Source organism: Pomacea canaliculata, linkage group LG2, assembly GCF_003073045.1.
Source record: "Pomacea canaliculata isolate SZHN2017 linkage group LG2, ASM307304v1, whole genome shotgun sequence".
Classification (NCBI taxonomy): Eukaryota; Metazoa; Mollusca; class Gastropoda; order Architaenioglossa; family Ampullariidae; genus Pomacea; species Pomacea canaliculata.
Genome location: NC_037591.1, coordinates 41,911,166 through 41,936,153, shown reverse-complemented (window position 1 = coordinate 41,936,153; position 24,988 = coordinate 41,911,166). Strand labels below are relative to the sequence as shown.

General features: G+C 39.3%; 3 long non-coding RNA genes across 6 annotated transcripts; 1 reads left to right on the top strand and 2 right to left on the bottom strand.

The window, feature by feature from the left end:
- The first annotated feature begins 2,425 nt into the window (after positions 1-2,425).
- Positions 2,426-5,802, top strand: LOC112557182. Its single transcript, XR_003097912.1, has 5 exons — positions 2,426-2,536; positions 2,932-3,079; positions 3,994-4,101; positions 4,756-4,818; positions 5,246-5,802. It is a non-coding gene; the product is annotated as an uncharacterized LOC112557182 (long non-coding RNA).
- A 4,378-nt stretch (positions 5,803-10,180) lies between these two features.
- On the bottom strand, positions 10,181-14,513 carry LOC112556244. 2 transcript variants are annotated; one of them, XR_003097677.1, is made up of 5 exons: positions 14,360-14,513; positions 13,953-14,097; positions 11,913-11,985; positions 11,450-11,495; positions 10,181-10,478 (listed from the first exon to the last, which is right to left on the bottom strand). It is a non-coding gene; the product is annotated as an uncharacterized LOC112556244 (long non-coding RNA). The 2 variants fall into 2 exon arrangements; XR_003097678.1 differs by having other exon boundaries at positions 13,953-14,082.
- A 1,935-nt stretch (positions 14,514-16,448) lies between these two features.
- On the bottom strand, positions 16,449-19,686 carry LOC112556250. 3 transcript variants are annotated; one of them, XR_003097686.1, is made up of 5 exons: positions 19,584-19,686; positions 19,206-19,344; positions 18,249-18,327; positions 17,166-17,203; positions 16,449-16,734 (listed from the first exon to the last, which is right to left on the bottom strand). It is a non-coding gene; the product is annotated as an uncharacterized LOC112556250 (long non-coding RNA). The 3 variants fall into 3 exon arrangements; XR_003097687.1 differs by having other exon boundaries at positions 19,634-19,676; XR_003097685.1 differs by having other exon boundaries at positions 19,555-19,651.
- Positions 19,687-24,988: the final 5,302 nt, after the last annotated feature.

Genomic DNA, 24,988 nt, shown 5'->3' with positions numbered 1-24,988 from the left:
AGGGTTTCTTTGTCTGCAAGATGGCCGAGACCAGCAACATCTGTCGTTATGGAGCAGAATTTACCTTCTGTCAAATTCTACTTGAGGGATTTTATTTTCGTTTGAAAAGGAGTCACAAAGCTTTCTTGCTGCATAGAAAACTGTCATTTAATGATGTGTGGCATTTAATGATGTTAATATAGAGGAGTGTGTGGAATTTAATGATTTCAGTATAGTTGTTGGCATTGCAGGTTCAGTTTATGTCTCTTGCACGTTGAGAAATATTTCATAGCCGGAGCGCTGTTTAACGTTTGAATGACTGTAGGAGTCTTTCATACAGATTTCACATTAAAGTATATCATAGCTACGCAAATAACATTAACAGTAAAAATATTCACAGACAAGAAAATAAACACAGAGGCTACCGGAGTCGGAAAGTCCTACCCGTAAAAAGACTTTAATTTTTAAGATGTAGAAAACATCCTTACGAAGATCTTCTGTAAATTCTTCAGTTATTTGTTTGTACGTTAACTTTGGAAAGATTTACATGCAAGTACAAAACTAATGATGGAATAATGTCTAATGATACCAGATAATGATAGGTTCAAGATAAGACTTGCCGAATTCAAAGTAATCCACCCTTTCCATTCTCAAGATACACACCCACAAACATCAGCATGCACAGGTCAAGGCCACTCGTACAGACGTCAGAGTTGTACATAACGAGTCATTAGGGGCTGGGAACCAATTAAATCTATTTCTTTTATTTCTTATGGGAAAAACTGTTTCGGATAACGAACATTTCGGATAACGAACAACTTTCCAGAACGGATTATGTTCGTTAACCGAGGTTTCACTGTATTGGTATGATTTCAGCCCTCTATATCTCACCAAGACCTCATTTTACTGTCTTCTCCGTGCGTTTAATTGCTTTAATGGTGCATAGTACATAGTAGTAAGCAGTCCATCATTGGACAGAACACTAACCCTGGAATTTGCAACCAAAATCTGGGTCCATCAGCCATGTCAGATTTATTTTTTTTGTTGTCGTTCGCCTCTTTCACACTTGGAGACCAGCTCTTGATATGTAATTGGTGGTCTTCTGTAGAGACTCCACTGGCCCGTACAGCTTGTTGTGCAGGGTCTCCGACTGTGGCCACGTCTCTTTCCTCAGGGTACGGAGATTCCTACAGTCCTGTAGGATGTGTTCTACAGTCTGGTCTGCCTCTCCACATGAGCATCTCGGGGACGGCACGAGGTGCAACTTCCTGTGTAGGTGGTGAAGCAGCCTGTTGTGCCCGGTCCTGAGGCGGAAGATAGCGACCTGGTCCGGTCTGGACAGCTGATGGTAACTGTCCAGTGGTTGCTGTGGCCTGTACAGAGACTTAATGATGGTTTTCATCTCTGACATGTTGACTGCATTGTCTTCTTGCTCGTCCTCTGCACCCAACTTAGCCATCCTGTCAGCTTCCTCATTCCCATCTATCCCGCAGTGTGATGGAATCCACTGCAGAGCCGTTCTGAGGCACTTGATGTTTAGCAGCGCGGCTTCCAGGTCTGGCAGTTTGTTATGTTGACTGCTGCAGCACCGACAGAGCATCGGTCAGGAAGACGACCTGGCTGTCATGGTCTGCTCTGCTGCTGATGATATTTGCTGCGTGGACCAGGGCTTCTACTTCTGCTCTATAGTTTGTACAGTGGAGGCCAGTTGGTATTGCTGCTGCCTGCCTCTGTCCATTTGGGAACTGGATGTACACGCCGGCCTCTCCCCTCTGGATAGCGTCTGTGGCTGACCCGTCTGTGTAGGCCCTTATCCATGATTCCTGGGGGTACCTTTCTTCTGGCATGGCTAGCGTCAGGGCTCTCTTGCTCACGTCACTATGCTCATCCTTTGTTGTGAGGTGAGGAACTGTGGTGCAGATGGTAATGTTCCCTGTTCTGTCTTTCCAAGGAGGAGGATCGAGGTAGAGAGTTGGTACCTGGACCTGTGCAGGAAGCTTTGTTTGGTATTTTCTGTGTAGTGCCTGCGTCTCTCGCAAAACTGCCTATGTCAGATTAATCGCTACTCTATTCTCCAAGAGTTCTATCCTTTGACCCTGACTGACGATGTTGTTGGTTGGCATCATATAAATTTTATATATAATAGATTATATCATTAGGGCGAAAAGAAGTGAAGGAACACACTTTGCAAGTGATATAGCTATAAACAACAAATAAAACAACCTTTGAAGTACAGAAATAGAATATTATTGACAGAAGGACATCAGCTAATAATTGATTAATATTGATAAGAAATAAATAAATAATATTGATGATGATGACGATGATGATGATGATGATAATAATAATAATAAAGCCTGATTTCTCTGGGGAGAAAATTACATCCTACTATGGCTTTAACTTGGTCACGTGTCGTAAACCTTTTAATAACCGTCACGTCGACAGTTCAACTTAGCCTCGTCATGACACCACGTGACCAGCGAAGTCGTTTTTCTGTTATAAATGAGCTTCTGGCCACCTCAGCAAGAGAGCAGCTGGGGTAACGACATCTGAAGAGGTAAAGTTCTCCATCCATGATTATTGGCTCAAGTAAAATAATTCTTTACCTTCTTAATGTGTGAGCTTGGTCTGTGTCGGTGGCCGTCCATCCCAGCAGAGCAACAGCCTACACACTTACAGCTCTTATAAAGTGCTTAGTACTTTTTTAAAGAACAGTATTACTAGTCTTTATTTTTGCACAATTGTTTTGTGTATTGAGCCACCTTTAAAATACAGGATTCATACAGGTCTGACCAAACATTGAGTTTTCAGACTTAAAAAGATCTTCTCCACATTATTCCATATCATGTTACTCTCAGTCTTGCTCTTGTTATTTGGTTCCTAATTCTGTTTTCTATATTTGATTTTATTCTTCGTTTAGTACGGATAGTGTCTTTGTATTTTTTTCTTCAGAAAAGCTCCTAACCAAGGTAGTCAGCGAAACACAATGAGGGCGCAAACTGTGGTGTACCAAGCTGCCGCCTGCCTCCTGTTTGTCATGGGATATCAAGCCATGAGGATTCCTCGCGATCCATCAGCTGAATATCAGATATCAAGTTCGGTAAGAATAATACCAGAACTTTAGTAGGAAGACACAGTACTTTGAAGTATAATTGTCACGTGATCAGATAGTTCATACAGAGAGACAACGCACTTAAAACCTGTCGGGTATTTTTTTCACATGATTAATAGTCGAACAGGTCGTGCTTTAACCTTTTGATATGGCTGGGGAGGGAGGTTACAAACTACACTTTTCTCAGGGGAGGGGCGAAGCTTTTTGTGAGGTGATGCCTATCTCCTTCGTCCCTAAGACACATCAACCATCCAAAGAGTCAGGTACGCCATTCTCGACAGGTGGGTCGACTAGGAAAACCAAAGACTGTTTGAAGATGTTTTAAAATTACCGTCAGCTATTCTAATTTTTAAATGCTATTTCTTGGGTAGATATGAAGTTCCATCGTTTGTGGTTTGCTACACGTTTCGTGTCCGGATTCAAAACAAAGAAGTTTGCATGATGGGACTGATGTAGTAGGCATGAGAAAGATGGTCTCAGAGCTGGCTAAACATGTATTGTACACCAAGGTATACTATATTATAGCAGTATACACGGCTTACATACAGCATAAGGGCCTGCCCACACAAGTCATTGTACTTTTTGTGAAAATAAAGCGCCACGACCAGGACAGATGGCATTCTGTGCCCAGACCAATAATGATAAATGAAATATAAGAGCCAATGGACAGTGAGGTACGTGTAGACACACTGACAAACATAAGATGAGGTACAAGAGTAAAACGGAAAGCAATAGATGAAGGTATGAAGAGATGTATAAACAGTGTAGAGAGAGTGGGTATGATAGATAGATAGAGAGAGAGATGCAGCCACTATCAGCCTGATAGTTTGTTGATTTTAGAACTGAGAGGAAAAAAGATTTGTCTCCTGGTTATTGTGATGACATGTTTTGTATGGTTTCAGTGCTCCGCTACTGGCGGGACTGTACCGATATTACCGAGTGCTGCTCCTCCAATGACGTGTGCCTCAAGCTACCCCACGATCCAATGAAGCCTAACCAACCACCCAAAAGTAATTCATAGAATGACTGCTGGGTCGCTTCTTATCAACATAAACAGAGTGCCTCACACTTAACTCTCTCTTTCACACTTTCATTGCCCTTTTCATCATCTTTCTAACTGTTATTCTCGGTTATGTTACACCATTTAAATTTTTTGTAAACTGTCCTCCTCAATTACAATTTTTGCTTGACATCTTAATTTCAATAAATCAATCAGTATGCTGAAATAATGTGCAAAAATCTGAAGAGATGATGGGAGAAACCTGATCATACTGAACTTTATTTTCAAAATGCTGGCAGCTGCGGTGTACGCATGCGCACATCTGGGGCCGTAGGTATGAAGCGAAAGTAAGTTTCCCCAGGGGAAAAAAAGAATCTTAAGGACAAACGTCTTGTTTCCGAAGTTGTGAAGCGGTGTCAAGACCCTGCGGTCATTATACTTCATGTTTGTCTACCCCAGGACATCTTTACCACCGCTAACCATCTACATCTTCTAGAAACCACTTTAACAATATCAAAAGACACTTGCCCTAGAGTTCCACATACTGCCTCAGGGTACAGACTAACCTTCGCTTCATGACTACTGCTCATAAAGGAGAAACCTATCTCTTATCAACATGTTTTATTACATCGAAAGCCATTGAACATTATTATTACCTTTACAGATGGAAGAAACGGCCACTGCGTCTCCATTCAGGTTGATGGTCAAACGGACTTACTAAACTCAGGTAATATGGTTTTCTCTCTCGACTGTTGCTTGTCCAGGTATGAATATGTTTGACAACTGGATTAGGTGCAACCTAACGGTGAATAGTAATAGATTGCGATGCCGAAAAGTGACAGTAGGTCAGTCCTCTTTTGCGACTTGGACAATATCTGTTAAGCATCACAAACATGGGGTAGGAATTTCCCTTCTACTCAGCTTCTAAGAATTTTTGTTATATAATTTTTTCTGAATCGTTCACAGCAGTACAAATTTTAAATTGTAATTTAAAATAGCTCATCTATAACTATATCAGCAAAATATGAAGAGTTATTTTTAACTTACAGCTTAGTACATATGAAAGCATCTTTTGTCGCCTGAAGTATGTTGTTGATGATCCTTGTGAAAAGAGTTGCACCTAAAAGTAGTGCATTTCGTTGCCCTATCAACAGGTGAGACTTGCACAGACAGTCACCAGTGCAAGGACCGATGCTGTCGCGAAATTTCTGCTCATCGGTCAAGACACTACGTATGCGGGAAACCTTACGATGTACATGCTCACAGGTGTGTCGCTCAAGCTCTTGGGAATAACATTCCAGGTGACAACCTTTAACCTCAACCTGGAGATTGACTCTCATGCTGATGCCGACGGCGTTTGACTCACAAGTTTGTCCCCGTCTGTCGTCTAGTTTTCATTTAAATTGGTATTTATCATGTTAATGATATGGCTTGTTACTGTATGCAGACCTACAGTGTTCAGTCATAACAAAAAGTTAAAGAAATAATTTAAATATTACTTCTTATAGTCATTACAATTTCAGTACTTCGGACTTATTAACAGACATAGTAACATCCAGAATACGTTGCCTCTAACGTCTACAAAAACTTCATCATAAGAAAACTTAGTTCAAAGGTGTCATTGTATTTCCAGCATTCAGAGATTTTATTTATTTACTCTTATGTCCGTGCAAGAAATTAAAAGACGAAATAAATACCGATCAAAATAAAACTGGTCTCCTGCAAATTTTTTTTTATTAATGAGTATGTGTTTGAAAAAATGAGATATAAAATTATTCAGCATCAGAAAGCACATTGTAAAATATTAATAAACCCACAAAATCTGCTACGAAGGCTGGTGATATGACAAACCTCACCAAGACACAGCAAACGACAGAGAGGTCTTAACAGCCAGTCTGCGACTGAGAGAACTCGCTAAAAAGAAAAAAAGTCCGTAATATAATAAGAGAGAAATACTACAGGTAGTCCTCGACTTACGACGGGGATCCGTTCTTAACGCGGCGTCGTAAACCGAATTTCGACGTAAGTCGGATCCTACGTTCATACATTACTGTACCATAATAACAGTACAGTACTGCAAACACTTAGCCTATCCAAACACCTATCCTAACACAGTACCCTACATAATTATCAATAAACATAAGTACAGTAAAATATTGTACAGTACACTACGCTTTGTTATCACTGTCGCCTTCATAGGAGCAGATCCTGTCACGTGTTCAAGGATCTTTATCCTTGATAATCGTAGCGACAGTCGAACGACTAAGTCCTAATGACCTGCTAATTTCTGTTGCTGTTTCCCCCTTCTCAGATTGCCTCAGATATCCACTTTCACCTCCATGGTGATGGCCTTCCTTTTCTTTGATGAACAGTTATCAGATGAGTCTACTTTCGCTAAACCTCGTAAGTCGGAATGAGCGTCGTAACCACGAAACGACGTAACTCGAGACCGTCGTAACCCGAGGACTACCTGTATTTGGATTCAACAGCTTCTTTCCGCAAGTGGTCAATGACAATCTCTAACCTAGAGAGAGACTCACATTTTGATAATTTAAGACAAAGGTTGTTAATTCAATTGCAATGGTCGTTGTCCTAAGATCAAGATGTACACTACAGATGTAAGGAATTTTTTGGCTTTGATTATAACAGGTTGTAGTCGTTTTCACTCAAACAGATGAGGACGAAGTCTATCAAACATGATGGCGAGAACCCCAGAATTCAATGTTCAGTGACAGACACGATTTCTCAAAGATCTCAAAGGATGTTTAGTTGTCTAACCTACCTACCCTCGCAGAGCACAAAGACATGAAGGTTGAGTCCTTCCAGACTGGTCTGCCCGTGCACCCGGGTGAGGTTCAGGTTTGGAGAAGGCGTTTGTAACGTGTGACAAACATGTCATTAGGCATGATTGGGAAAAAAGAGTTAAATCATGTCGGAAAGTTATAATTATGTTCACCACTATTTCGGGAGAGCTTGCGGCCCTCAATGTGAGGACTTTATTACCAGGATGATTGCCCAAACTGTCAAGGTGAATAATCTGTCAGCGCAATAATACAAAATATAAAAATATAAAATGTTAGTTCCTCTTAAGTGAAGGCCTCGTTTCTTGTGAGACAGTGACCGCAGCTTAAATAAAAATGTCACCAGTAACTTCTACTTCTTCGACTTCGGGCGAGATAAAAAAACAAACGAAAATTTAAAATTAAGAGACAGATATATTATTCAAAATAACATATCAACTAATCGCGAAATCACTTTACAGAAATACATTAAAATAATTATAATAAAATAGAAGTTTCCTCTCAAAGATAAAAGTCCAGCGCTACAGTCGCTTTTGTTAAAAGTCGTCATCTCTGAAACTCTCTTCGTCAGACTCAAATCTTCAACATACAAATAGCAGACACAGCAGCCTTTTTCTCAGCTGTTAGCATTCTCTAAGCCCAACAAAATACGGATCATCAGTATAGAAGAAGACAAATATAAATGACACAAAAGAAAGAAAATAAACCTCTTCAGAAAAAAATATATTTTGAGAATCATTTAGCTTTTTATTAACTAATACTAAAAAATCCACAATGAATAATTGGCGTTCTACAATTTTGATCCTATAAAGAGAAGAGTAGTCCAAATATACAACTCAAAAAAATTTTAAGGCACTGTTAGAGACCAAAAAAAGAAAAAAATCAAAAAGTCAAAAGCTCGCTGACTGAAAAAACAAAATATTAGAGACAACAGGTTCTCAGTGAATAAATTACACTCTTCTAACAATCTGGTCAGGAGTAGCTCCATAGCTTAAAAAAATGCAGACGTAGAAAGTATTCAGCCTCTTCCTCAGCTGAAATAAATAATAAATACAAATTATTCTCAGAGTCGTTAGTTATAGTCAAAGGGAAAGAATTACGCACAAACATGCTCTGATAGCAGCAGTACACTCCCTTTACTGGATTCTAACATGGACTGTATTCTTGGCCAAAAGATATCCCTCGCTTTCAGGGACTTGAGGCTGGTGTGTTAACAAGTATACTTCATCTTAAATGTAATAAAATCGCTCAAAAAAGTTTATAGAGGAATGTAAACTGGTAAAATAACCAATATTGAAACCCACTATTCCTTTAATTTCTGTTAAACCTTTATTCTTTAATAACCGCCACGTCAACAACGCAAGGTAACTGAGCTTCGCGCTGACGTCACGTGACTAGCGAAGTCGTTATAAACAGTTGTATTCCCCACACTACAGACAGTGACAACCTAACGACGACGTCTGTCGAGGTTAACATCGCCGTTACTGGCTTTAAACACAAGTAGACAAAAGCACAGTTGAGTGTGTTTCTTGATTAACTCGTTGTATGTGAGTGTCGTGATACACTAGCACACAAATAATCTCACTACTTACACTTCTTATCATGCGCTTAGCCATTTTTTCGATAAGAGTAATATTAAGCTTGTTTATTTAGAGATAGGATTTTTTTTCATTTTGGTCTTTGAACCCGCCTTTTCAATATAATTTCAATTTGTTTATACTCGTTTGACTTCACAACAGATTTTTTTAGACTTGGTAAAAGTTTTTTTGCATATTTTACAGAGATTATTTAACTATGAGATGTATTGACAACATGCAAATGATGCAGTATTGTTTTATTTATTTCTAATGAGGTCGAAAACTGAGCGGTCTACCAATCACGATGGCTGTACAAACACGGTTGTACCAAGCTGTCGTCTGCTTGCTGCTCGCCATGAGTCTGGCAGCCAAACACATCCACCATCACCATGGCTGCTGCAGAAGTAAGAACCTTTCTAGAAGTTTGTTAGTAAAAGACAAGAAAAGATGTAATATCGCTGTCACATGATGAGCTAGATATGACGGGGGCTTTGTAATTCTTATTAGTCATTGAGTACAGCATCATTGTTTAGAAATGACCTTAGCAACAAAACAATGGTCAGTATAGAGATTTATACACACCGGACACAGTGACATCATGATGGTCAAGATGGGGTTCCTCTGTGTGGTCCAGCAAGACACGGGTTTGGTATGGTTTCAGTGCCGCCAGACCGGCGATCGGTGTACTCACACCACTGACTGCTGCTCTTCACAGGACGTGTGTTTGAAAAACCCTCTCAGCACAAAACGCTCTAAAGAAGTCAATCGTAAGATAACTGCTGATGTCTCTTCTTACCACGATAGTTTACACCTTTGTGAGGTCTTTATTTAAGGCTAGCACATTTAATTCCACATTCGTGTCTGCTGTCTATAAGTAGTACACCTGGATCGGAAAATAAACTTTAGATATATATTTATTCACATTTGTGTTCTACATTTCTTGCCTGCAACAGAAACTTGACAACTACATATAGGCACTACCTGATGGCTCCCCTTTTGCCAAAATTTCATTAACTTTTCTGGTTTCGCCATGTGATTTAACCAACGACTCAAAACGATTGTGGAGGGAGGCCAGGAAAGGAAGGAGGTGGCTGGTGAAAGTAAGCAAGAGTGAGCTGACCTACCATTGCACGCTGCGGCTCACCTCAGTCACTGTGGAAACCGTTGTTACATGTTGCAGCCATCCAACACCTCTAGACATGTACACAGATAAGCCACTGACCTGACAGTTCTCAGTTTTGTTTTTAAGGTGATGATGGTTGTGGTGCAAGTATGTACAGATTGTGGACATCTAACTCACATCATCATGCCTTCTTGCTTTGAACGCCAGTGATTTGCTCTTTTAATTTTGCAGTCATGCAACTTAAAATCTGTACTGGAATGACCTGGCACCATATCAGAGGTAACAATTATATAATATCTCTTTCTGTACTTGTTTGTATATATATATATAGATAAATATATCGAGAACAAAGTATATATAAATAAAGAGAGAGAGAGAGAATAAAAGGAGTGTAGGGATCCAGATTTAAGGAGTTAGTATGTTGCAAGCTGTGTTGCAGTTTTCTGTGTTTAAGAAGGTTTCTCATCAAATCAGCCTCTCAAGCACAGTTTGCGATTTTTTATGTTTTACTATATGCTTTCCAGTGCTGAGTAATTTTGCATTTTGTCATGCACATACCCATTAGTGACAAAAGTCACAGAAGAGCACTTTCATTTCAATGGAATTTATTTTTTCCTTTAATTTCTTGAATAGAACAGAACACTTAATAAAAACTGTGAAAATCCCTCAATGCATGGAACCACAGTAAATTTAGAAACAGCTTCAAACTCGGTGATCTTATACTCGTGCGATTCGTTAACATCCCAGAATCGGACAGTAGGCAGACGCACCCTGTTGTTGTTGTTACTATTTGGGTACATCCAGCATCCAATGGTCATTTGTAGCAGGCGACATCATTCACTTGTTATTCTGTCGAAGTCGACGAGGACTATTTGCCGCCTCAATGCTGTTGGTTTGAGAGAAAAATGCAAGACTTTTGATGTAGTTGTTATTCAACGTATCGTCAAAGATATAGTCTAGATGACAAGAAATGGTTTTATTTGTACTAGTTTCTAAACCAAATATAACAATTTATATCGTCAACATATAGTTACCGATTATTCAGGATCGCAATTAAAGGTCATTTCTGTAAACAGTACAGAGAATTGTTAATAAAAAAAGGTTGAGTAACATTTATATTTTACACCACAGTTGTAACGCTTTAATGTCCCAGGTTACACTACAGGAATTACAGAATCACTCCGGGGCATCCGAATAATAACAGTTATTATTACTATTTTTATTTTAGACAGGGACATCTTTCTCAGTCAATGGAGTCGTTTAATAATTGCATCGGTTTGTTGGTTTATTTGTTTTCATCACACCATTGGCAGGCAATGTCTTGTGTGTGTGGCAAGTGTACGTTCTGAAGTTTATCCTCAGATGAGTACTCGATAAAAAGCAAGAAAGAAGGAAATAAGGTTTATCCGTTTTCAGTGCAGTTGTTAAAGTTTGGACACCTCCGTGCTGCTGTGCTCTGTCACCCATAAACGACCATTGGACCAACCAACGGGACACAAGACCCACCACTGACCGTGTTCTGGGATGACATAGGCAACCACACAATAGAATGTGCCAGTGCCATGTACAAGACTTCAGATAGTACCAGACAATCGGCAACTAGAGGGCAGCAGTTGTACCCACCCACAACAGACCAGATTGCATCAGTTACTTTTGACACTACATTATGAATGAGACAAATGATCTGAAGGTCTCTCTGGCTGCACTATTTTTGAAATAACTAAGTAAAGCTTAGTACAAGATACTAAATCCTCAAATTTTAATATACTCCTTTATATATCTCTTTGTTTATTTATATTTTCCTGGATAAACTTTTAATATATACGAAAATGCGCAGAAAGAAATCTCAAGTGTTACCTGTGTGATCAGATGTAGCGACGTGAGCAGTAAGAATAGCCCCAATCTGCAAAATGGAAATACAAAAATCACTAAAGTAAAACGTCAGAAAGCATAATAATAGGAACGAGATGTCCACTAGCAGTGCGGGACATTTCAGTGTAAACGATACACAATAGACTTGATATAAGACTTAAGATATTCGCAACGAATTCTACAAACATATACTTGCTGTAATGTCTGAAACGGGAAACTTTTCTTTTATTTTAAGAACGTATTTTAAAACGTAATTTTGCCATTTTTTTTGTGAAGCTGCCATTATATCTTTGTCAATCATGTCAAGCATTGAAAGTACTCATGTTAAAAATATATGACTACATATTTTTTTCTGAGGCTGTAGCTTGCAAGTGTGAGTTAGGTTCAAAATGAGGTGTCAATGTCTCGTGACACGAAGACACATCAGCAAGTGTGTCACCATACTTACTAAAGTCAAACGTGCATTGGTCAGATGTAGAGCAACAAGGAATTCCGCTACACGGTAGGCCTGTCTGGCTGCACTGAAACCGAACCAAACACGTGATCAGAACATCGTTATAGCTAGCAGGAAAACACGTCATCAGACCGTCATAACTAGCAACAAAACACGTCATCAGACCGTCATAGCTAGCAACAAAACACGTCATAAGACCGTCATAACTAGCAACAAAACACGTCATCAGACCGTCATAACTAGCAACAAAACACGTCATAAGACCGTCATAACTAGCAGGAAGCCTTTGCCAAGGTTTTCTAGTCTGACGTTCTTCCTTCCTACTTATCTCGGGCGGTCCGGTGGCTCTAGTGTTAGCGCCTGTCACTGACAGTGAGAGTTGTCTGTCCCTGGGTTACATCTCTGCAACACCTTGAGGTCAGTGACAGACTGTGTGCCAGCAAATTCTGAACATCCGACCATGTTCCTTCCTACTTAATTCCTCAATTCGGAATTCGCTCACCTGTTTTTCACGCTTGTGTAGGTCCACTGACGCCCCAATGGCATGATTGACGGTAACCTCATCTCTCACGTGACCCACAATCAGCGAACGTGAAACTAACAAACAATATATGTCTTGCTGGATCACACAGGGGAACTACATACTAACTTTAGTGACGTCACTGTGTCCGGTGTATATAAATCTCTATATTGACCATTATAATGTTACTATATCCGGTGAATATAAATCTCTCAGCTCACAACACCACGGTGCGTCACAGAATAGCAACATTCTCTAGATGCCCGTGTGTAGGACAGTGTGTCAGCGATTAGTTTAAGTCTGCGATGAAGACATGAAAGTGCTGGACGAATGAGAGAGCAACACTGCCTAGAAGATTGCTTGTTTTGCACAGACTTTAGGGTGATTTTACGAATCTTGTACCGACCTTCATGATTTACCTTCATTAATTTTGTCTTTTTATATCTCTCGTGTTGAAATTGACATGCCCACCAACGAAACTGTCCTTCGTCCTTATAATAAACTAAAATCTTAATGATGCATATGTTGAACCACAATGTACATACACTAGCTCACAGTGAAGAAGATCAGACGTGCTATAAGGGATATAAGGGAGTCACATCATCCATCTACAAGTGTAATACTGGCGTGCAAGGTTTTCATGTTGCATCTTGCACTCAAAAATACGAGTGTCTGGTACCAAACTGACCTTCTATTCACACTGTAACATTTTAACAAATACTAACACAAACTTAAGATGTCCACAAGTTGTCTTTCAAAGGCTGTGCTTTTCTTCTATTTAACAGATGGAATGTCCTTGTCAGCTTCAGTGGATTTTATGCCCTCAGCAACATTATTCACGTTCTCAATTTGAAACTGCTCTTCTTAGTTCAAAATGTTGATATGAAGAGTAAGTTACAGTAGCATGTGGATAATAGTGGTCACGTATGAGTGAGAAAGCAAACATGTTGACGGACAGTTGTGTGGCCGTTGGGATGTTTCTCCGGATACTACGCTTTTGGATCAGACTTTGCTTTCCATGTACTTATTTCTCAGTTCACTGCCCGCTGCAAGCGAGGCTCTGGATTTCTCGCGGTCTTCACTGTAGGGAGGATGTTGGACATGAAGCTGGCCACAATGGCTAACACCACATTCTTGTGGCATCTTCGTGTTTTAGCGACACCAGGCTTTTACACCAGACATCAGCAGCGATAGCAATCAGTGTCTTCACATCACTCTCCTGCTTCTAAGGTCCTCCACCACAGCGCATGCGTGTCAGATTGTCAAAGTCGCCCACCGGGAGATGAAGTAGCCATTGCGAAAAATTTTGTATTTTACGATTATGTATACTTTCTTACTTCGAAGTTTGAAACCTTTTTTGAAATGATTTATAAACAAACTGCTTAAGAAGACATAGCAACAGTAGATTATTTAATATACTTTGTAAAGCCTGTTGCTGTATCTTAATAACTATAGTAGCAATTACAGAGGCTCATCATCTCAAGCTATCAAGAACCTTCTGGAAATGTCCTTACTTCTGGACTTTGAGCCAGACGGTGATGATGGTGATGGTGGATGTGTCTGGCTTCCAGGGTTATGAAAAGTAGCAACAAGATGACAGCTAGGTACAACCGTGTTTGTTTAGCCATCGTGATTGGTAGACCGCTTTGTTTGAAATCTCTTTAGAAAAAAAAATCACATTACATTATTTTCATTTATCAGTATTTATGAACGTTAAATAAGGTGTGGAGAATGTGGAAAAGAACTTTTACGTAGTATGGCTAACGGTTGTTTAGTCATATATTGAATTAAATGGAAGGTTAAAAGTACAAAACGATAAAATATTGATGCAAATATATATTACTAATAATACTAGTCTTGACAAAACTGTTAGCCACATCATAAGAAGTGTAAGCAGTGAGATTATTTGTGTGCTAGTCACATACAACGAGTTAAGCAAGAAACACACACAACTGTGCTTTTGTCTACTTGCGTTTAAAGCCAGTAACGGCGATGTTAACCTCGACAGACGTCGTCGTTAGGTTGTCACTGTCTGTAGTGTGGGGAAGACAACTGTTAGAAACGACGTCGCTAGTCACGTGACGACACCGAGAAGCTTCGTTATCTTGTGTTGTCGACGTGGCGGTTATAAAAAGATAAAGGAGAGATTGCTATGATGCTCTGCTCCCTGATGAATACACTACTTTTGCTTTTTAAACATTTGCCTACAAACACCGCCATCTTTAAAAGGTCAAAATGTAGAGGTCGGTTGTAGTTGTAATTACCACATGGTCGAGTTCTAACTCTGGCCGTGGCCTTCACACCCTTAATGTGTTTCTATACAATCTATATAATCCTTACTTTAGTCTTGTCATCCTCTCTCTGTGCCAGGTGATGTTTGAATTCGTGTGTGTCGAGAATGAAAGGTGCAGGGACTGTTGACACACATTTTATTTAATAAAGTATTTGCGCGCCCTCGGAGTGCTTTAAATAACTACTTATTACAGAAATTTGTCAGATCGTGTGATCATCTATTTTACTTCTATTTCAATAATTCTTTAACATACTTAATGATATTGCAACTTCTTTATGAAATGCAACTTTCTTAGTGAGTTTAGAACGAAGCTCCTGTGATTCAGATCATCATTGCCTATTAATTTATTCAAGAAACTACCTTATTTATTGTAGATATTAACACTGTTTAATGAACGTGCTGACGAAACTATTGATACTGTCTAAGAAATATATACGATTTCATTCACCCACTTCTTGGTACTAATAGAAGGATAAATGAATGTCTAGTGAAGATGGGATTGTAGTATATTCTATATTATATTTATGATAAAGTATGCTAGTTAACACACCAGCCCCATGTCCCTACAAGCGAAGGGCCTGTCTGGGCCAACAGTTCCGTTCACGACAGTCAGAACTCAGTAAGGGGAGTGTACTGCTGGTGTCAGCATTTATCTGCGTAATTGTCTCCCTTTGACTTAACAAGCGACTGTGAGAGTAATTGTTTTTTATTTACTATGTATTCCAGGTGAGAAAGAGGCTGAGTAGTTTCTGTGTGTATCTTCATTAACACCTCACCTTTAACCTGACTCACACCTGCACGCCACAGCTAGAGGCTTCTAGTGTCTGACAGATGTACACCTGCATCAGACAAAAACTATGGCACGCTGCGGCTCACCTCAGCCACTGTGGAAACCGTTGTTACATGTTGCAGCCATCCAACACCTCTAGACATGTACACAGATAAGTCACTGACCTGACAGTTCTGAGCTTTGTTTTTAAGGTGCAAATGATTGTGGTGATGCATGTACAGATAGTAGACATCTCACTCACATCATCATGCCTTCTTGCTTTGAACGCCAGTGATTTGCTCTTTTCATTTTGCAGTCAGGCACCTTAAAATCTGTACTGGAATGACCTGGCACCACGTCAGACGTAACAATTATATAATATCTCTTTCTATACTTGTTTATATATCTTCTTCTTCTTCTGTCCTATTCGCCCCCAGTGGAGCATAGGGCCGCAACCACACCCCGCCATCGGACCCGGTCCTGGGCATCCCTTTCCAGTTGGGACCATGTCATGCCAGCTGTCTCTGCCTCTCTGTGGACTGATCTCCTCCACGTCTGTCTGGGTCTCCCAACTTTGCGCCTCCCCTGTGGGTTCCAGACCAGAGCTTGTATTGTTAAATTGTCGGCTGGCTTTCGTAGAGTGTGGCCAATCCAGCCCCACTTTCGCTTCTTGATGTCTTGGCTGGCAGGGTTTTGGCTGTTTATATATATAGATAAATATATCCAGAACACAGTATATATTATATGTAGAGAGAGAGAGAATGAAAGGAGTGTAGGGATCCACATTTAAGGAGTTAGTATGTTGAAGAAGGTTTCTCATCAAATCAGCCTCTCAAGCAAAGTTTGCGATTTTTTATGTTTTACTATATGCTTTCCAGTGCTGAGTAATTTTGCATTTTGTCATGCATATACCCATTAGTGACAAAAGTCACAGAAGAGCACTCTCATTTCAATGGAATTTATTTTTTCCTTTGATTTCTTAAATAGAACAGAACACTTAATAAAAACTGTGAAAATCCCTCAATGCATGGAAACACAATAAATTTAGAAACAGCTTCAAACTCGGTGATCTTATACTCGTGCGAGTCGTTAACATCCCAGAATCGGACAGTAGGCAGACGCACCCTGTTGTTGTTGTCGCTATTTGGGTACATCAAGCATCCGGTGGTCATTTGTAGCAGGCGACATCATTCACTTGTTATTCTGTCAATGTTGCCGAGGACTATTTGCCGGCCTTTATGTAATACGTAAAAATGAGAAAAAATTTAAGACTCTTGTGTAGTTGTTATTCAACGTATCGTCATATAGTTTAGATGACAAGAAATGCTTTTATTTGCACTAGTTTCTAAACCAAATATAACTATTTATATCGTCAACATATAGTTAGAGTTTAAACGACCATTGTATCAACCAACGGGACACAAGACCCACCACTGACCGTGTTCTGGGATTACATTGGCGACCACACAATACATTATGAGTCAGACACATGTTCTGAAGGTCTATCTGGCTGCACTATTTTCAAATAACGAAGTAAAGCTTAGTACAAAATACTAAATCCTCAAATTTTAATATGCTCCTTTATATATATCTATGTTTATTTATATTTTTCTGCATAAACTTTTAATATATACGAAAATGCACAGAAAGAAATCTCAGTGTTACCTGTGTGATCAGACGTCTGCAGACTTTATAGGGCCAATCTGCAAAATGAAAATACAAAAATCTCTAGAGTAAAACGTCAGAAAGCGTAATAAGAATGAGATGTCCACTAGCAGTGCGGGACATTTCAGTGTAAACGATACACAATAGACTTGCTGTAACACTTGAGATATTTTCAACGAATTCTACAAAAAATATACTTGCTGTAATGTCTGAAACGGGAAACTTTTATATGTTTGTCAATCATGTCAAGCTTTAAAGTACGCATGTTAAAAATATATGACTACAGATTTTTTTTCTGATGCTGTAGCTTGCAAGTGTGAGTTAGGTTCAAAAGTGATGTGTTAAAGGGATTCTAAAGGCAAAATAAAACTGCTTAGAATCGAATAAGGAGGAGGATAAATTTGAATCATGTCTATTGATATGTGTGTTCATGTGGAAAACGTTGAAGGTTTTTAGTAGAATGTTGTGTTTAATAAGAGAAATTACACGGGACTTTTTTGTTGCTTCGACGAAGTCTCGTTCTACATCACGTGACCCTATGACGTGTGGTTTCCATAGTGAGAACCATGCCTCGACAATGTGCTGCACCCGATTGCCAGGAAGAGATGAAAAAAAGATTCAAAATTTTCTTTTCATCAGTTTCCGAAAGACAGAGCCTTACAAGCCTTACACACAGAGTGCGTCATAAAATAAGCAGACGTCAAATCTTCGCAATGATACAGATACAGTACGAACTTATATTAAATACACGTCCATGGATACAGACACTTCCTGTCAGAGACTGACGTCACAAGAAGACTCCTCTGGTTGACCATCTCGGGAAGATATCGCTGTTACTCGGCGGAAGAACACAACGGTCGATTTCACTGGATTTTTTCAATTTTTGTAAACATAGTGCTAGTAAGTGGTAATTAAGTGAGAAACGAATCATTTATTTCTCCTGTGTTGCTCTCGTGCTCTGTAATTGTAACTAAATATAGTTTTGAAACGTTTGACCGTCGCCACTGCCTTATCACAAGCCTTGAGTATCCCTTTAATGTTCGTGATACGAAGACACATCAGCAACTGTGTCACCATACGTACGAGTGTCCCAATCGCATTGGTCAGACGTAGAGCAACATGGATCTGTGTTACACGATTTGCCTGTCGGACTGCACTGAAACTGAACCAAACACGAAATCAGAAGAGCGTTATAGCTAGCAGGAAAACACGTCATCAGACCGTCATAGCTAGCAACAAAACACGTCATCAGAGCGTCATAACTAGCGACAAAACACGTCATCAGACCGTCATAGCTAGCAACAAAACACGTCATCAGACCGTCATAGACCTTTGCCAAGGTTTTCTAGTCTGACGTTCTTCCTTCCTACTTGTCTTGGGCGGTCCGGTGGCTCTAGTGTTAGCGCCTGTCACTGACAGTGAGAGTTGTCTGTCCCTGGGTCACATCTCTACAACACCGTGACGTCAGTCACAGACTGGGAATTACCTCACCTGTTCTTCACGCTTGTGTAAGTCCACTCACGCCCCATGCTGATTGACGGTAACCTCATCTCTCACGTGACCAAAATTTAGTCCATTGTCCTGATTGCATGCAAATTTATCCTCAGTAACTGTAATCACTTGTCGTCTTACCAGCGAACTTGAAACTAACAAACAATATGTGTCTTGCTGGTCAACACAAGAAAACTATATATTAACTGTAGTGACGTTGTATATAAATCTCTATATTGACCATTATAATGTTACTATGTCCGGTGAGTATAAATGTCTCAGCTCACAACACCATGGTGCGTCGTATCACAGCAACATTCTCCAAGTGCCGGTGTGTAAGACAGTGTGTCAGCGATTAGTTAAAGTTTGTGATGAAGTTTAAAACCTTTTTTGAAATGATTTCTACAGAGACTTATTAAAAAGACATTAGACATTAGAGTATTTAATATACTTTGTAAAGCCTGTTGCTGTATCTTAATAACTGTAGTAGCAACTACAGAGTCTCATCATATCAAGCTACCAAGGACCTTCTACAAATGTCCTTCTTACATATGATGCCAGACGGTGATGATGGTGGTGATGGATGTTCCTGGCTTCCAGTGTTACGAACATTAGCATCAAGACGACAGCTAGGTACAACCGTGTTTGTTTAGTCATCGTGATTGGTAGACCGTTTGGTTTAAAATCTCTTTAGAAAAAAAACACGTCACATTATTTTCATCTTCTCAGTACTCATCAACGCTCAAAAAGGTCTGGAAAATGTGGAAAAGAACTTTAACCTAGTATGGAAAACTGTTGTTGAGTCATATCTTTAGTGAAATAGAAGGTTCAAAGTACAAAAGGATAAAATATATCTGTCAATAAATACTCCTAATAACACTAGTACCATTACACTCACATACAACGAGTTAAGCAAGAAACACACACAACTGTACTTTTGTCTACTTGCGTTTAAAGCCAGTAACGGCGATGTTAACCTCGACAGACGTCGTCGTTTGGCTGTCACTGTCTGTAGTGTGGGGAAGACAACTGTTTGTAACGACGTCGCTAATCACGTGACGTCAGCGTGAAGCTCAGTTATCTTGCGTTGTCGACGTGGCGGTTATTAAAGGATAAATGAGAGATGTTTATGATTCTCTTCTACCCGAGGAATACACTACTTTTGCTTTATAAACATTCGCCTAAAACATCGCGGTCTACAAAAAGGTCAAACTCGAGAGGTCCCTTGTTCTCGTAATTCGGGTTTATGGCGAGAGCTAACTCGACCTCTGTTTCAATCTCGTCGATACTCGTTGGTCCACCGGCAAACTACTGAAAGCGGACTAACTAGTATGCTCGTAGAGCCTCTGCCCACCCAACGGATAGCATCATGGTCCTCTCTATGTACTAATCTTCTGTCGTGGGCTTCTGCCCATGATGAACAAATGTTTCTTTTTGTTCAGCAGTGCTTTTAGGCCCTTGGTCACCCAAGGTTTGTTGTTAGGATAAAGATACACTGCCTTGATGGACTGGTGCAATCAACACTATTTTACTCCTCACTTTTACTTCTAACTGTGTGTTAAATGTCTGTATGGGTATGTGAGCAAAGACAAATTTCTGCCCTGGGTCTCCTGGGCAGACAATAAAGTCTGTTTTGATTTTGATTTTGATTTTGAATTAACAGAAGTTCCGAGTTGAAATTCTTGCCGTGGCCTTCACACCGTTAATGTGTTTCTGTACAATCTTGACTTTACTGTTGTTATCCTTTTTCTGTGTTGGGTGACGTTTGAATTCGTATGTCTTGATAATGAAACTTTAGACTGTTGACAATTATTTGATTTAATAAAGTAATTGCGCACCCCAGTAGTGCTTTAAGTAACTACATATTAAAGAAATTTGTCATATTGTGTGCCCTTGTCTTCTGTTTTCTTTCACAATTCTATGTCACTGATCATTTATTTTATTTCACTTTAAATAGTGCTTTAACATGCTTAATTATATTTAAACTTCATTAAGAAATGCTACTTTGTCAGTGAGTTTAGACACTAAGGTGCTGTGATTCAGACCATGATGGCCTTTTAATTTATTCAAGAAACTGCATTATTTATTGTATTGTTGAATACACGTTCTCACGAAACTGTTGATAATAAATCTATAAGATGTCATTCACCCACTTGGCCAGTCGGACATTTAGGCAATGCCCGATTGGCTGGTGGGCCTATTCTATCTATAGAATAATATTATGCACGTAGGCTTATTTTAGTGAGAAGGGCCACTCTGTAAATAAAGCGCGGGCCGCTTTCAAATCAAATCAGACTTTACTGTCTGTCGAGGAGACTAAAGACAAAAATTTTTCTTTTGCTCACAAGGGCAGGCAGACATACACATACAGATATGTAACACACACAGTTAGGAATAAAGATATATTATCATGGTAGTTTGGATCTCCGTCAAATGGTCATTGAAATTTCAATACTTTTTATTTCTTTGTATAAATTAAAAAAGTGCGTTGGCATTGCAGATTGCAACGGAATGTGTCTGAACTGCACTTTCTTCATCCTCCTAGTACTTTGTCAGCTGATACTACTATTTGTTCATCACCTGTAGGCAAACAACATTACGAATTGTCATATATGTCATCTATTTGTGTGTGACAGAAATCCCATTTCATTAATTATTTAGATTAAGCGCAGAGAGCTCGTCTTGTTTGTTTTGAAGGGAGCGCACATTCAACAAGGTGATGGCTGATAATGGATGTCAACACCCTCTTCTCTGTGTTTGATTCCTCTGAGTCCTTGTGCATTTATTTAGGATGGTGATGGCTGTTGGCACGAAGGACTTCTGGTAGGCAGTTTTCCGTACACGTGGCACTTTATAGCACCTGCCTGAGGGCAACAGCTGGAAGTTGGGATGGAGAGGGTGTGTTAGGTACGAAATGTTATGTGCCATCTTTCTGACTGCATGAAGGTACAAGTCAGCAAGTGACAGCTGTGATTTACCAATAATTTTATTGGCCTGGTGGATGACTCTGGCCAGCCTTGCCTTGTCTTTGACGAGGAGGTGACCATACCAGGCAGCGATGTTGCATGAAAGGATGCTCTCAACAACAGACCTGTAAAGCTCCAGTCCGCCCATGAGGCCACGTGATGTTCCTCTATAAACCTTTCTAAGTAATGAGATTGCAGTATATTCTATATTATATTTATGATGAAGTATGTAGTTAACACACCAGCCCCATGTCCCTACAAGCGAGGGGCCTGTCTTGGCCAAGAATTTCGTTCATGACAATTAGAAATCGGTAAGGGGAGTGTACTGCTGCTGTCAGAGCATTTATCTTCGTAGTTGTTCCCCTTTGACTATAACAAGCGACTGTGAGAGTAATTCTTTTTTATTTACTATGTATTCCAGGTGAGAAAGAGGCTGAGTAGTTTCTCTGTGAATCTTGTTTGACTCTGTGGTGCTACCCCTGACCAGACTTGTTAGAAGAGTGGAATGTCTTCACTTGAGAACCTGCTGTCTCAATCAGTTTAGTTTTTGTATTTCTAATTTTTTGAATCTTTTTGTGTCTCGAAGTCTTTTTTTAAGTTTTTATGAGTTCGATATTATTTCTCTTTATACAATTAGAATGTCAGAATGTTAATTAATTTTTGGGGAGATATATATATACTAAAGGATTGATTAAAAACTGTTTTTCTGAGCAGCTTTTGTTCTGAATTTGTGACTCAAATAATGCCGTTTTTGTGCATATTATGCATTTCTTGTCCTACTTTTATTTCATTTCGCTTAATCCTATCTTTGTCATTTTATTTATGCATTCCTTATTCACACACGCACGCACTCACACACACACGCACAGAGAAATAGTGAGACGTACATTCACATTGACGGCATAATGTTTTTAAAGCTACCCATCACAATTAACATTCTTCAAAGCTTTGTTGTTTTTCGCTTCTCCTGAAAGCTATAACAGACGACCTTTCATACTTTATCCCATATATTACACATATATCAAACACCTGTCAGAAGCCTGATTTGATGTCATCTCATTTATACTACGTCCCATTTAAAATCACACAACATCTCAGGACATTAGACTTCAACAACGTCAACAAAAGTATTCTAAATTTGTGAAACGACATATTTGTTGTAAGGAGCCGTTTATTTTGTGTTGATCTATCTTTAAAAAAACCCACCGAAAACAGAAGAAAACAATGAGCACAAATATCAACCATATAAGCTAGGATCTGCCAGATAAAATTCAACAATAAAACGATGCTTTACAGTACTCCACAAGAAATGAATAAACCTCAATCATTTGTAACAGTCAAAATCCACATGCTCAGTATTTATAAAATAGCATGTTAACATTTTTTCAGGAACGTAAGTGACATGCAGCGATTTAGTGGACAATCAAGTGCAAAATATATACAAACTCTAAACAACAACAACACTCTTAAAAATCACCAAATAGACAATTCTCAAATTGTCTGTACACCACTATAGAGATTACAACAACTTCTAAATAAAGTAGAGATGTTCTGTGTGCTTTTGTTTTTAGAACCTGAAAATAGACAGTTGCTAGTTTAAGGCTTGCTAAAGTTCCCCGTGTCAACCCAGCAGATGAGTACCTAATTTACCATATGTTAAGATAATTATATTATAAACAAAGTTTGCCCTTCAAGATAGAGGTCTTTTTTTGAAACACTTCTCTGAAACTCCCTCCATCAGGCTTCAAACTGGAAAGAATACAGACACAGACAAAAAACACAAATCAAGAAAAATACATGGACAAAAAAGTGGTAAAATATGAGACAGAATGTATACAATGCAAAAAAGACTCAAAGTATCAAAATCTCACTAACTGGAAAAATTGCTTGAATGAAAAGGTTCTAAGTGAAATAGATTACACTCTTCTAACAACCTGCTCAGCCTCAAAGAAGGCACAAATAAAAATTCCACAGCCTGTTTCTCACCTAGATCATACAATGAATAAATACATATCACCCTCACAGTCGCTTGCTACAGTCAAAGGGGAAGAACTACGCCAGACTATGTTGTGACAGCAGCAGTACAGGGACTTGGGGCAGTAGTGCTAAGAACAGACCTGTCATATTTTGACACTTATTATGCATCACGATGTTTGTAGTCAAATGTCTAAAAAAGAATAAAAGGCGTGTATTCATCGGGGAAGAACAATATCATACCCGCGCTTTACTAAGTCAAAATATAAATAGTATTTTAACTTCTGTTAAACATTTATTCTTTAATAACCAGCCAAGTCGACAACGCAAGATAACTGAGCTTCGCGCTGACATCACGTGATTAGCGACATCATTTTTCCCAGTTGTCTTCCCCACACTACAGACAGTGACAACCTAACGACGACGTCTGTCGAGGTTAACATCGCCGTTACTGACTTTAAACGCAAGTAGACAAAAGCACAGTTGTGTGAGTTAACTCGTATGTGAGTGTAGTGATGACTTAGCACACAAATAATCTCACTGCTTACACTTCTTATGACGTGGCTAACAGTTTCTTCATTTATAGTAATTATGAAGTTTATTTATTTGCAATTTTTTTTATTTTGTTCTTCCAACCCGCCTTTTCCATAAAAGGCTCGCAACCGTTTGACAAAACAAACGTTTGCTATACAAGATAAAATTTCTTTTTCACATTTTGCAGAGCTTGTTAAAGCTTGACATGTAATGACAACGTACACATATGTAGTATCATTGTATTTTTCCTAAAGAGCTCCGAAACAAAGCGGTCTACCAATCACGATGACTGTACAAACACGGTTGTACCAAGCTGTCGTCTGCTTGCTGCTCGCCATGGCCTTGGATGCAAGACACATTCACCATCACCATCACCGTCTGGTTCTAGCTAATACGGTAAGAACAATACTACGAAGGTTCTTAATTAAAGACACAAACAGATGTAATATCACTGTCACGTGGTTAGCTTGATATGATGAAACAAAATACCTCAAACAATGTAACATTGTTATGCCCTACAAAGCCGCCTCTGGTGTAATCAGTTAAACAATTTCAAACTTCGGAGTAAGTAATTATGTAAACGTTCTTCCTCTGCTGGTGGGTGACCTAAAGAATCTGACACTCATGCGCAGTGGTCAAGGACCCCAGAAGAAGTTTGTTTGGGGTATGTCCAAGGAAAGACTGTTTGCTTCAAGGAAACATTAAACTGGGAAACTTGCAGAAGATGGATGAAGTGACTCCCATGGTCACTGTGCAATATGGAAGCTACACATCCATGGATCCCAGCACGTCTGAAGTTCTTACTATGACGTAGTATGTGTACATTGTGGTTCAACATAGGCACCGTTAAGATTTTAG